A 14,222-nucleotide genomic window follows, 5' to 3' on the forward strand; every position below is an offset into this window, starting at 1 on the left:
GGGTGAGAAAGCATGGAACTGTCAAAAGTAACTGATCTACATAGTAAAATATCCTAATTCAATTGTTGGCCCACTCAGCACTTCTTATACTGGCCACTGCAGAAATCAAGGCATAGATTCTGCAACTAACAAGCCCACTTTGTGAGAACAAAAGAATCATAAAAATGAAAAAGGCACTGGAATATGAAATCAGGAATCAGAGACCTAGGTGTGAATTTTATACTGTAGACAAGTCATGATTTTTCTCAAGCATTTCTTGGGACCTGAATGTGTCCTCCATGAATATTATATGTATCTGAAAAAGTCATATGTGATGGAGCCCAGAGGCATCCCAGCATCATAAAAAAACATAACAAGAAAACTAGAAGGCTCTTAAATTGCTTAGTCTTGGGCATGCATCTAAACAGTGCAATTCACAGAGTACTAAGTCTAGAATGTGCAAAGAAGAGACAGTCCTTTCTCTCTGGGCTCAGGAAAGATACACCAGACACACCCAGTTTCCAGCTTCAGGTTCTGAGTCAGACAAAGATAATCATTTCTTTTGGTCATTTTCTTTTCCATTCACAATGCAATGTTTAAAATCAATTCATTTCCATTTCAGGGGCCTTGACTCCTGACACTCTGGAGGCTTAACATAGCCATACTATTTAGTCATACCATCCAGAGAGAATGACTTAGTCACAGTGGGTGAAATGTTTTCAAACTTAGCGTTCAGTTTAGTTTCTTTTACTAAAGTTGGATCCTGACTTTATAGTACTAAAGCAGCCTGACTGAGAGAAGTCTATGCTACTGAGCTAAAACAGTAAGAAAGACAAGTGGAGGTGCTGGGGATTGAACCCAGGGCCTCGTGCATGCGAAGCACGCGCTCTACCACTGAGCTACACCCCCAGATGCCATAGCAGTGATACTGAGGAAGCTCAGATCCCTGGTGGCAAAAATAGCTTGGCACTCTATCCTCCACCCTGGTAGGGAGCTCAGCCAAGCTCCTGCTGTCTCCTGTGCTTAGACTGCTCCATTAGGATCTGACAGAGATGATGATGATCAAAATGAGCTTTGGACATCACAGTCCAAACTCTTGGCAAAAGTTTTTGGCTCCTGCTTTTCCCTCAGCGCTTGGCTTCTTTTCTGCTTGTTCTGCTTCCTGCTCCTGGTTTTCTCTCTTCCCCAAGCCACATGGGCTTCTTAAAGACTGTGAGTTGCAGCATGAATCAATGGGAGAAGCCTCTGTGCTCTTTTTCTGCAGTGACTTCCCTGTTCACTTATGTCTGCCTTTTTGGCTAATGATAGTACATTGCAGGTTTGGATTACAAAACTCAACTCTGAACCTCTCCACTTAGCTGAAATTCCCCAAGTCCAGGGAACAGTGACTTTTCCAAGAGTTACATGATATGTCTCAAGGACTCCAGAAATTTATTTCCCTTCCTGCCTGTCCTTCCTCTGAAGTGGGTGCAATCTCTCTCACTGGATGCTCTTATACTCCACTAAGGTAGGATCTTGGAGGGAGACTCAGATCCACAATCAGTACTGCAGTTCTGTAGATTATCCGAGACCCCGATGGTTAGAGGCCCCAGTGACTGTACACTAACTGTGGGCAACACTAAAGATAGGAGAAACAATGTTAGGAGATGAGTGCAGAAAGAAACAGCTTTTAATTTTTTCATGGGTTTCACAAACACTTCATACCTTTCTAACACTAACCGTATTAGTCCATGGACCTTTGCATACATTTCTTCCTTCTTCAGTGGACTGTGGGGACCTTGCAGGTCTGTATTGCTTCCTTTGTCTTTCTTGTATCTAATTTCACAGCGCTTAGCCAGAGTCATACTCCTGGTAAGGGCTCAAGTGCCTGTTGAGTGAAAGTATACTTGACTATGCAACTGAATCATTCAAGCCTTGTAATTGGGGTATATCAGTTATACCTGTTGCAGGCACTCAGATTTCTTGAGACAACTAATAGAATTCTCTTATTTGGGGAATTTCATGAAGTGGAGATGCTCTGTGTCCAGACTGACTTTTGGGTTGCTACTTATGCTGGGCAAGATGAACTGAGTATTGATGAGCTACATTAAGATGTAAAACTCTTACTTGCTATCCAGTCTTGCTTGGAGTCAGGAGTTCTCATCCTGGGCAGTACACTAATCATCTGTGATTTTTAAAAGCAAAATTGGGCCCTACATAAAACTGAGTCAAAAATCTAAGGTTGGGGTCTAGGTATTGACATTTTTAATAGTTCTCCTGCTCTTACTTTTGTGAGGTCCTAGCCAAAAGTCACTGTCTAAGTGATAACTAAACATTATGGTTACACTTGAAATCTTTTTCCTCACTACCCACTACATGGCCTTACTTTCCTCATCTACAAAGTGGGGACAGTTGTAGTTCCCTCTACAGTTTTTATGAAGATACTGTAAGATAATGCATGCAAAGAATAAGCCGTTTTACAGTAGGTCTTGCTATTGTTTTATTAGCATTATTATCTTTATGGGTATTTGGTTTCAATGCTTTGAAATGCTTAAACAGCAAAACCAAATTCAATGTACTTTAACTAATCAATATTTATTTCCTGTCTCAGATATGACAAAAACTATAAAAATAAAGTATAAAAATAAATCAGATCCAGCATCTGGGCAAAGGAAACTTTGCATGCTGAGTTATCTATTATGTGCTTGATTTTGGGGTATATCATCTCATATTATACTACCACTTATTCCCTGAAAAAGTCACTACTATTCAAGTTTCAAGAGAGGGAGCTGAGATCCACAGAAGTTGTCACTGTAGTCTCACAGCTCCAGTATGGGGGAACATTAACTTGAACTCAGGGCTCACTGTTTCTGTCTTTGAATACTGAGTGTATGGCAAGACTGTAACTTCCTTTCTCTCAGGGAATTTACAAGAGGAAGGAATGACCTATGCCAACTACAGAAAAGTCATTTTGAAGGACATGAAAATTCAGTAGAGACTTGAAAGATGAAAAGGACTTCAGCAAATAAGAAAAGAGATAGTAAGAACATTCCTGGAAGGAGAAAGCGACAGGAGAAAAAAACCAAAGGACAATGGTGTATGTCATGGATTTGGGTGTGTACATTTTGTACACTTAGCTACTTTGGATTTATTCTTCAGCTCTTACATCTTAGGAGAGGCTTCCTTCTTCTGAAGGAGAACTCCCAGGGAGATTGGAAAGTAGTGTCAGTAACATTCTCCCCTCACTGTTCTCCTCATCAACGCAAAAATTCCATGCATTCTGAGCCACTATTCCGCTGGTGCCCGTGGTGGTTTTACATGTGTAACAAATGCCAAATGTGCAATACAAGTTCCAGCACTCACAAGGGCTCTCATCTTTTTACCGCATATCAAACATATCAGATGCAAACACACACACACACACACACACACACACACACACACACACACAACCATAAGGAAGAGCCTGAAGGCTTTTCAAACACTGTGTAGGAAGCTCTGTTCATTTTTCTTTACTAACTAGATTCTAGGTCCCATCTGCTCCTTGCAAAGCTGCAAGGTCAATGCCAACTTTCCTTTCATCATCCATGTCTGTGGTTGAGCTGTTTGCAGTGGCAAAAAAATGAAAATTCCCCATACCTTTCAGCTCTGGGGTGGCCACTTCCAGCCTGCCTTAAATATGATTGTATTTTGACACAGCCAACCAAATTCCACACCACTGTGTCAGTGTTCTCTGCCTGGTGGGTCCACAGAAGGAAGAACCTCTTTTGGGGCATGATGTTCCATTACCCAATATCTGCTTTAGCCTGCTAAGAACTGCAGGGAGAGAGGAGAGAGGGAATAGAGGTAGGGAGACAGGAGAGGAGTGAAGGAGAGAAAAGAAACACACTAAAAAGGCTAATGTCTATAATATGACCTTTAAGCTTTGCTTTGTGCTTGGCTCAGCTGAGGTTGTTGCATTTCAGGTCTTTCTTTCTTTCTTTTTTTTGGTATCAGGGATCAAACTCACGACCACACACTTGCAAGGCAGGCATTTATGCCTTAGATCAGTGCTAAATCCCCAGCCCCAGGTCTTTATTTCTACACAAACAAAAAACCACATGTGTTAACCATGCTGCCCTAGAGGTTATGTCCAAATCCTTCTTGCAGGATAAGGTTAACTGTGGGTTCATCCCACAGTGACACATATAGGCAGGACTACAACTCTGTGCGGTAGCTACAGTGGAAAGACCAGATTCGGAAGAAGCCTATACGTTTCCCTAGCTGCTGCCTAGATTCTGAGGGGAGAGGGCTACATACTTGCAGGGAATTGGAGAAAGCTTCAGAATATCATTCAAAACATAGATTCAGTAAGAGAACTTTCCCTGCTTGGTCAAATTTAGTAATGGGAAAGAGAAGAAAGCTCTAGGCAAGTGGATTCCTGAGTTTATTGTTACAGGAAAAAACAAACAAAACCTAGTATCTCATTGTTGCCTGAAAGGTTCCAGCTGCATTTGGAAAAGTTAAAAAAAAAACAAGATTCTGTAATACAGAGTTGAGAATCACCCCACCAGGGATTGAGGAAGCAAATACTTCTAGAATTTACTAGAATTTCTAGAAAAAAATACTTCTAGAATAGACAAAGTAGAAATGAAAATAAACTCTGCTGCTTTACTTATGGTGATCCAGTGTCACTTTACTCATAGCCATGTGGTCCTAAATGTCCATTCTAGCCTAGCCCAATCCTCACAATAGACAATCATCCCCTGGGCTTTGACGTTTGGAACCAGATGTGGTCCTAGGGTTCTCAATTTATTGATGATGTGATATGGGCTAGTCCTTTCCATCACTCGTCTCCTTACCTGTAAAGTGAAGTCAATAATGAAAGAGACCAAATTCTATGGGCAAATGCAGGGAAAGGCCTAAAAACACATCATATATATATACATATTTCTCAACTTCTCAAATCAAACTTCCTCACCCTTCCTGACCTGTCTAGTATCCTTTTTGCCCTTATTATATTCTTGAATCATAATGAGGCCCTGAAATTTTTTGAAGATGGATGGAATGAGTGTGGGATGTAAAGGGAATGCAAGTGTCAAGAAGAACTTACAGGTTTCTTGACTAAACAATATACTGAAATTTGGTACCCTGATTGTAATGGAGATTGGGTTTGATGGTAGAATCCAAAATTCTATTTTAGGGATATTAAGTTTGGAATTTCAGTAAGAAATCCAAGAGAAGATGGTGGCCAGGTAGTGGGGCTCAAAATAGAAATATTATAGGGTACCCTCAGCTGTCAGTATTTTGGGGTGAGAAGCAGTATCGCTAAGCCTTAGGACTCAGCTGACTGGGTCAGTGTTGAGTAAATGTCTGCTGAATCCACAGATTTGAGAGAAAGGGGGTAAAGGAAAGAGAACAAGACTGAAATGTGTAGGTCGGGGTGGGCCTTTATCCCAGCGCACTGGTCATAAAACATTCCGTAGCTGATACTCCAGTCATTGTCAACTAAAATAAGCAGCAAAACACACTGAGGACATTTATAGAAGAGAAAAGGTCTCAACTAACCATATGTTCTAGTTTGAAAGATCTCTAGGCAAAAATTATACCTCTTCTTTGGACAAATTCTTTGTCTTTTTATCTTTCTTCTGGAAATTCCCGATGCCTATGATAGGAAACAGCATGACGAGGAAGGAAATTTATTGTTTTTTATGCTACAATCTGATTATTAAATGAAAAAATTAGAAAGTTATGAAATGACTAAAATAGGATAAATTTTAAAAATCAACTGTTTCCCTATATACCACCAATTATCAATTTGAAATCTACATACAAAAAGAACTCAACTGTGAGTCAAAAATAACCCTAAAAATAATCTGCAAGGGAAATGTTTAGGAGTAAAATAAAGAAAATTAAAACAATACTGTACTGTGAAATATAAATTAAGATTTGAATAAATGGAGAGGCAGATTGTGTTCCTATATGAGTATTATCTTGAGCATTTTAAGGCTATAATCTTCCAAATTAGTGCAAAGGACTAAGAAAACGTCAATCAAACTTAAAATGGAATGTAGTTTCAGAATTTGGTAAAGTCATTCAGAAGTTTATCTTGAAAGGCATGTGTGGTAATAACTAGTCGGTGGGTAAGGGAGAGTATAAAGGTAAGAACAGCATCCACACCCCAAAGTAAACATGGGAAGAGCTAAGATAGGGACCTTCATATAACAGAGGCACCTCTCATCTCTGAAAGTACTCAGTACTTATCCAGTGTGTACTCAAGGTCAGTTCCAGCATTGCACTTAAATGTGCCACCGCCTTCTTCATTATAATGGAATATTACTTTTAGTGCCTTGAAAATGGATCATTTTATTCCTTCAAACATGTGAATGCCTATTTCTCAGCCCTCAGACATTTTATAAAAGCTATTTAAGCATAGCCACATATGGTATCTGGCTTAGTCTCTCTGAAAGTGAAATCTACTTAATATTTAGTTTTTGGGTCAAAGACGTAAGTTTAAAAGACTCTCATCCATGATTCAAGCTGGACAATCTCCTAGGTTTTCCAAATGTAATAAAAGAAGTTTCTTCTAGGGCCAGGGATATAGCTCAGAAGTGTAGCGCCTGCCTAGCAGGCACAAGGTTGTGAGTTCAATCCCTAGTACAAAAAAACCTTCTTATTTACATCACAAAAACTATTTGGAAGAAGGCCACAAAAGTTTGAAATTTCAAAATGATTAAAACTATTCTAATGCTTCTTCCCAGCTTGAAATCTGGATCAGGATTTTACTAGCAACACTAGATCTTCCTGCCTCAATGCAAGGATCCAAAGCTGCTGCTCTTCATTCACTGAGCAGTCGATTTTAAGGCCATAATGGGTAGTTATTGATTGGTGTTCATTTTTTTCAAAATCGTTTTAAAATTCTGATATTGAATTGTCTACCTGTAAACTGCGAATGACATTGAATGAACCTCAATTAACTGCAAAAGTAGTTTGGTTATCTGTTTTGTGCTCTCCTCAGCAGTGAATTCATGATTTAAAAGTCAGATTGTGCATTCTCCAGCCCAGGTGCTCCTTTAATTGTTCATATATGCATATGTATATGGTATTGTGATATATATACTGTGAGCACACACACCTACACGCTTGCACGCACACACACACACACACACATCATTGTGTTGAGTACTGAGATTTAAAGAAGACTGTGCAATAGCACCTACTTCCATACTGGGCTATTTGTCACACAACAGCCGAAGTGAATTTGAAGGCATAAATGAAATCACACTTCTTCCTTGGTCACACTCTGAGGTGGCTGCTCATCAGACACAGAGGGCACAATCTTGCTGGAGCTGGTCATTGCCTACCTCCGTGCCCTCCCTCCTGGTTTACTTCTCACCTATTCTGTTCCCTCCACCCTGATTTCCTACCTTTTCTGTTACCCCATCAAAATTCTCCACTCTCGATGTCTGCACTTGCTGCGCCTTCTCTGTCTCCTGCACTTCCATGTGACTTGCTCTTCTCCACCTCAACTCAAAGTTAGCTCCTCAGAAAGTTTTGCTGACAACCACTGCAAGAGAGCAGAATCATCACACTTTCTGCACAGTATTAACACCTACCTAAATCCATGTTGTGTTTTTAATTACTGTCTACTTCCAGCTCTCTGTAATCCGAAGTGTATATAAAAGTGAACGTGCTTGACTTGCCCATAGCTCTGTCCCCAGCAACAAGTAACATAAGTGCTCATTAAATAGTTTTCAAGTGACTAAATAAGTGAATGCTTGAAATTTGTCTTTGGAGAAATTCTTGTATATACAAAGCACAGAAAAAGATTATTATTTCTATTAAAACAGTGGTGTCTGAGAGATATTATTTGTGCTTAAGAAATCAAGAAACAAACTCAGAGTGCCTACTTATCTTCTCAGAGCTTATAAACTATGAAAGTGATAGAACTCAGATTTAAACTCATAACTCTTTTACTGTTAGTGTCTATTCATTTCTTCTGAAAAATAGATTAATACTCCAAAATGTCATATAGCATTTGCTTATTTCACATAAACTTTTCATTTACTTGATTGGCATATAAATTTCAGCAGTTGCTCATACATACACATTTTATATCATACATCAGATGCAGTCTTCTACACATGAAATATGGAAAACATGTCTAAGAAACATATCGAAAGCCTTTCTATCACTTGAAACAGTGAAAACTAGAAAGTGGTCTAAAGACTCAAAGTCAGGGAATTAGTGTGGCCAACTAGGATACATTCACTGCAGGAATGTTATATAGGCTCTGAAGATTACCTTGAAGTTTTTTTCAACATAGAAAAAGTGCTCCTCCTGGTATGAAATGTGTATTATAAGGTTAAATTCAAAACCTGTGTCTGGCTATGAAGGCTAAGCCTTCCACAAAGAGCTATTATTATATTTGCTGGCTAATATATATATATATATATATATTAGCTGTTTGAGCAAGTGTAAACAAGGAATTCAGGACTCTACAGACCAAGATCTCGAGAAAGAAAAGGCACTGAGATCAATGAGATGCATATTTTCCACTACTTTCTCCCCTTGTACCACTTGCCAATTTGCTGTGAACATGTAGCATTAGAAAAGAACTTGGAAGAGTAAACGTTCTGGCAGTATTAATGGCCTAGAGCAATAAAATCAAAGTTGAGGCTGACCAATGCAGCCGTGCTTTGAAGGGTCAAGAAATGTAAAATTTGACACAACATTCTGAGCACATTTTTTCTAGAGCCATTTGCCAACACCGATGCAGTATATACAAGTTTGAAACCGCTTGGAAGGAGCTAGAAACCTCAGCAGCTTTGCATTAGTCTTATAATATAAAATGATAAAATGAAATTATCAAGAAGGGGTGCCAGTAAACCAATAGCCTCAAGTTATTTTTCTCTCTGACTGACCTGAAGCAATCACCCCATGCTCAAAGAAGAGAGTTGGATCATTTTTGGCAGAAAGTAAGGTCATCTAAGGCCTGCACAATTTTCAAACAAAATGTCCAGCATTCAATATAAAATTACTAAATGTGCCAGAAACTGTTCCTTTTAAAAAGTAGGTTAAAAGATAAAAGATTCTATTAAAGGGTCAGGCTTTATAAAAATAACTAAATAAAAATCAAAGATTGAAAATAAAGCGGGACTTTTAACCAATGCAAGGCACAGAAGGGAAGACATTAATAAACTATTCATAGGTTGGAATAAAATATACAAACTGACTTGTAAAAATAAAACAAAAATCACAGGAAACACCCTAAAAATCTATGGGAGACACTGAAAAACTTTAACATACATTCATGAGGAATCCCAAAAGGAAAGGAAAGAGAACATGAGCAGGAGAAATATATGAAGAGATAACAGTAAATGATTTCCCCAAACTGGAAAATGATAGCAAGCCGATTCAAAGGGCTCTGCTATTGAAGCAGGATAAATACACAGAAAACGTATTTAAGCATACCATAAAATTACTAGAAACAAAAAACAAACAGAAAATGAAAATCAACCCTGTTGGGGGCTATTATTTACTTTCAAAGGAGCAATGATAAAATTCATAGCTGATTTCACCAGAAATGATAAAAAGCAACAGATAATGAAATAAAATCTTTAATGGGACAAAACATAACCATAAAATTTTATATCCAGTAAATATATTCCTAAAAATTTTGGTGAGATAAAGACATTTTCAGACAAAACAAGATGAGCAGAATTCATTGACTGTCAAATTTTGCTAAGAGAAACACTACCCAGAATTCCTTGGGCAGAAGCAATATTATTTTAGATGGAAGGAGGTAATTTCAGAAAGAATGAAAAGAAACATAAATAATTGTATGGCAATAGCAGGAGAGTTGAAAGGCAGAAAATTGAGTCTAATATTTAATTGCCTGTCTGATTCAATCTATGTGCTGTTTTCAAGTTAATTTAAGGGAGACATTAATCAGCAAATGATGCACATCAAAAGCTACAAGACTACTACTAAAAATTTAAAGAAAGTATTCAAAGAAGATGATGATCCCAATTTATAGGTAGTTAAAATATGAAATCAAAGGTACAAAGTAATACCTAACAAAATGAAGCAAAACAGAAATATCTACTTTTGGAATTTTTTTTCTTTTTTTAAAAATTTTATTTAAGGAGAAAAAGAAAAAAAAGCAGAAAAAGGGTACAAGTTATACAGAATTTCAGAAAAAAATAAGCAGTAGGAAATCACTAGTTAATGGATTACATATTGTCATCTTAGAAATATTTGTTCAAGTTGCAAAATTAAAGCATATAAAGTGGACATTCAAACAGTGAGACTGCAAACAATTCTGTTCAATGATCCAACAAAACTCAGTAATATCATTGTCTATCTTATGCACTTAAATATACATGCAGTTATATCATTTAGAGCACTTTCTTTTCCTCTCTTTTGTACAATGACTATTACACTTTTTGGGTTTTATTACTCCCACAGTTCTTATTACTTTTTTGGAAGAACGTAAAACCAAATGTGACATAACAGAACAAATTTGGTCAAATCAAAAGGGTGGACATAATAGATAATGTAAAAACATAATACAAGGTGATCAACAATGGTTACCATAATGCCTCCCGCTAGCTCCAATAGAATTGCCTATATCATCAGTTATAATAAAATTGAACAAAACAGTAAAGAATGAAACCAACAGAACCAAAACATTGGAGACATTACAGGTCTTCAAAAGTAGGTAGTAGTCAACCAGAATGGGCATCATAATGAATCCCACTATCTTCACAGCTGTTGCCTAAACTTTCAAACCTGGTACTATCAAGCAAAAGAGAATAGAGGAACATCAGTCAAAACAAGATGGTGAGAGCAATACAGGGTTTCAAATCAAGTTAATAGAAAATCAAAGTGGGTTACTAAAACATATCCTGCTATTTTTTATTTATTTTTCCCTTAATTAAAAGGATAAGAATAAAAAAGTAAATAATAAAATGGAGATTGACGTAAAAGAGGGCATAACAACAAAACAGCACAGATCAAAACATTACCATTTAAGCAAAATAGTGTTTCACCACAAGATAATCCTGACATACAAGTAGTTACCATATTGTCTCTTTCCTTGAAATCTTTGAGTATAACTTCATATACTGTAGCATCAAATACATCAAAACAATGTAAAACCATCAAGAGAATGACAGTATTACAGGGTATCTAGAATCAACTAACAGAAAATGAACAATGGTTTCTGTATAATCTCCTTGTCTATGAAAGTTTTTGTTTATAATATCACATATAATAAAATCCAATAAGATACAACATGTTAAGACCTATGGAGACAGAAGAGCAAAAGCTTGATGGGACTTCAAAACAAGATGATATTAAATCAGCATTACTTATTATGACATCGTTTTCTCCAAAATAGCTGTTCCTATCATCCAATCTTCTCTGCCTCATTTCTCTTGAGCTCTTTTTCTGTCATTAGTTGTCAGTTTGTCTTCTTCATTTTGTTTTCTGCTTCATTCATTGTGGCCTCTCTGCCACTATTTCTGGATTCTTCGTATTTTTCATTTTTAGAATATCCTGCAGTATTCTCTGTAGGGTTGAATTGGTGGTTGCATATTCCCCTAGTTCCTCTTTATCCTGGAAGCACCTTGTTTTTCCATCAATTTCCAGGGATAGTTGTGCAGGATATATCAATCTTGACTGGAGGTTATTATCTTTCAAAGCTTGAATTATTTCCCCCCACACTCTTCGTGATTTGATGGTTTGTGCCGAGAAGTCTGCTGTAATTCTGATGGGTGTTCCCTTGTAAGTGATCAGTTTCTTGTCTCTGACAGCTTTTAATATTCTGTTCTTATATTGGATTTCTGGTATTTTGATTATTATATGCCTGGGTGTAGCTCTGTTTGGGTTGTAGGTGGCTGGGGTCCTGTATGCTTCATATATCTGAGTATCTTTACCTTTTGCTAAATTAGGAAAATTCTCCTGGATTATTTCTGTGAGTAGCTTTTGTAGTTCATTTGTTTGTGTCCCTACCTCTTCTTTTATGTTCTTTATTCTTAAGTTATAGATCCTCTTACCATCTTCTAGCCTTTGTATTATTGCTGTTTGTTTCTTTGTTATTTTTAAGAAGTTTTTCATTTCATGCTCTCATATTACAAATCTGCCTTCCAGTTCAGATAATCTATCCTTAGTTTCTTTCAAGATGTTATGCCAGTTTTTGATAGAGCTTTTAGTTTCCTGGTAATCTCTTTGAACCTGCTTCACGTATTCTATGTTTTCTCTATTTTCTCCATCAAACAATTCTGCCCTTTTTTTCTGTTCATCCATTCCACCATCTGTTTTTTCTTGGGTAGTGCTTAGCATTTCTCTAACTATTCTGCTTATGTCTTGTTTCAGATCATTAATAACTTCATTCCTGAACTTGTCTACGAGGCTCTGGAGATAGCACTTTAGGTCTATTGGTGCTGTGTCTGCTGTTGCCTGTTTCTCAGGATTGGGGGCTGAGGTGCCTTTCTTGTTGCTCCCTCTTCCCATATTCTTTGTTCCTTAAATACAAACGTATATAGGAGGCCCAGCTTCCTTCCCTGTCAGCCACAGTCTGTTTGAATTGTGCCGGCTAGGTGTTCCCACCCACTGCAGCGCACCAGGGAGTTACGGACTGGGCAGCCTATGCGGGGCCCACCCCTCCTGGTCAACCTACCAAAGGTTTCACTGCTAGGGTGCACCTCCAGGCACTGGGACCTGGGTTGTGCTAGCCTACTGGGTCTCAGCCAGCAGCATCATGTAGGCTAGGCACTGCTCACCAATCCCACTTGAGAGGGGCATATGCGACTGAGGTCATTACAGTGCCCTGTTCCGGCAAGTCTGCTCAGTCCCAGAATGTCCTCTGTTGGAGCCACCTAGACCATGGAAGAGTCGCAGTTTCCCTCACTCACCGCAGGTCGATACACAGCTCCCCGCCTGTCCCACTCTCAACTCCATACACCGATTCCCATTCTCAGAGCTTTCACGCATTTCTCTCCCTGCCAAGCTGATTCAGACACAGCAGCTGCGGCAGGAAACCCAAAGCGCATCTTCCAATGGCACAGGCTCCAGCTTCCATGCTGAGGCTTTATCTGTTCCTGTTATAGCACCAGGATTGCATTCCCAGTTGGTTTCTCTCAGCCCAGTTTGTTCTTGGGTCAGCAGGTTATATCTCCTCTTGCTTAGGATTCCTCACTCCACACCATTCCTGGATTCTAAGCTGGGTCTCTCAGAGAGCCTCGGTAGCTGCTGCTATCTGTCTGCCATTCTCCCGGAAGTCAGTTGCCTGTATTTCTAACTAACTCAGCTGCAATTGACGCCATGATACCGGAAGCTACTTTTGGAAAATTTAATATATACCTTTTAGTAACTGATAGAAAAAATAGAAAAACTGAGAAGTAAATGATTATGGCAAGATGACTTTACATATGAATTCTTTAAATCAGATAAAGAACCAAAGCACAAAAGCTACAAAATCTTCCAGCAAACAGTAAAAGAAAAACTTATTTTTATAAAGTTGATATATATTTGTCTGGTAAGGGCATTAAAATAAAATTATAGATAAATTTATCTCATAAAATAGCAAAATCTCTTAACTAAAATATATACAAATCAAATGCAATGTTATATAAAACAAGCAATTCATATAACTTAGTTGAGTTTATTTCAGGAATTCAAAATTGGTTTAACATTGGAAAATTAAAGTAATTTTCCATATTAATTACAGAAATGGGAAAAATTAATCATCTCTGGAGATTCAGGCTTTTCCAAATTTTCTACAATGATTAAAATTAATTTTAGGTAAAGAAAAGATAACCCTCATTTGATTTATTAGGAATTATGGTAGACTGACCACTCTACAACCTGTTAGGCAAAGTTGGCTGTTTTTATTCAGCTCATGTATATATTTCATTCATTACCATATGTCATGGTTTATGTCTGTGGCCCTCAGGCCTCATGAGTTTGCATTGTACATTTATGATGGTTCATTGTCTAGTGCTTGGATTGATGGTGTCAGTGCTACACCCACATAGGGGTGGAGCCAGGATGTGATGTAATGGCAGGAAGAAGGTGTGTCTTGCTATTTGCTGGTTCCTGCCTGATGTTTGCAGCCCCCATGAACTGTGGCCCAGCCATGCCTGCCTGCCTTGCAGCCAACTGAGTGTGGACTGAAACCTCCAAAAACTGTAAGAAATAAACCTTTCCTTTCCCATTTTTGGGCTTCAGGTATTTTGTTTCAGCAACAAGTAAAAAGTAACTCAGACACCATATTAGTG

At 38.1% G+C, this 14,222-nt stretch overlaps 1 non-coding gene across 1 annotated transcript; it reads right to left on the minus strand.

The window, feature by feature from the left end:
• Window positions 1–816: 816 nt before the first annotated feature.
• On the minus strand, window positions 817–888 carry Trnaa-cgc (transfer RNA alanine (anticodon CGC)). The gene has a single exon. It is a non-coding gene; the product is annotated as a tRNA-Ala (tRNA).
• Between the last annotated feature and the right edge of the window lie 13,334 nt (window positions 889–14,222).

The sequence above is a fragment of the Cavia porcellus genome, unplaced genomic scaffold (assembly GCF_034190915.1).
Source record: "Cavia porcellus strain 051 isolate PalLab524CR breed Dunkin Hartley unplaced genomic scaffold, mCavPor4.1 scaffold_1, whole genome shotgun sequence".
NCBI lineage: Eukaryota > Metazoa > Chordata > Mammalia > Rodentia > Caviidae > Cavia > Cavia porcellus.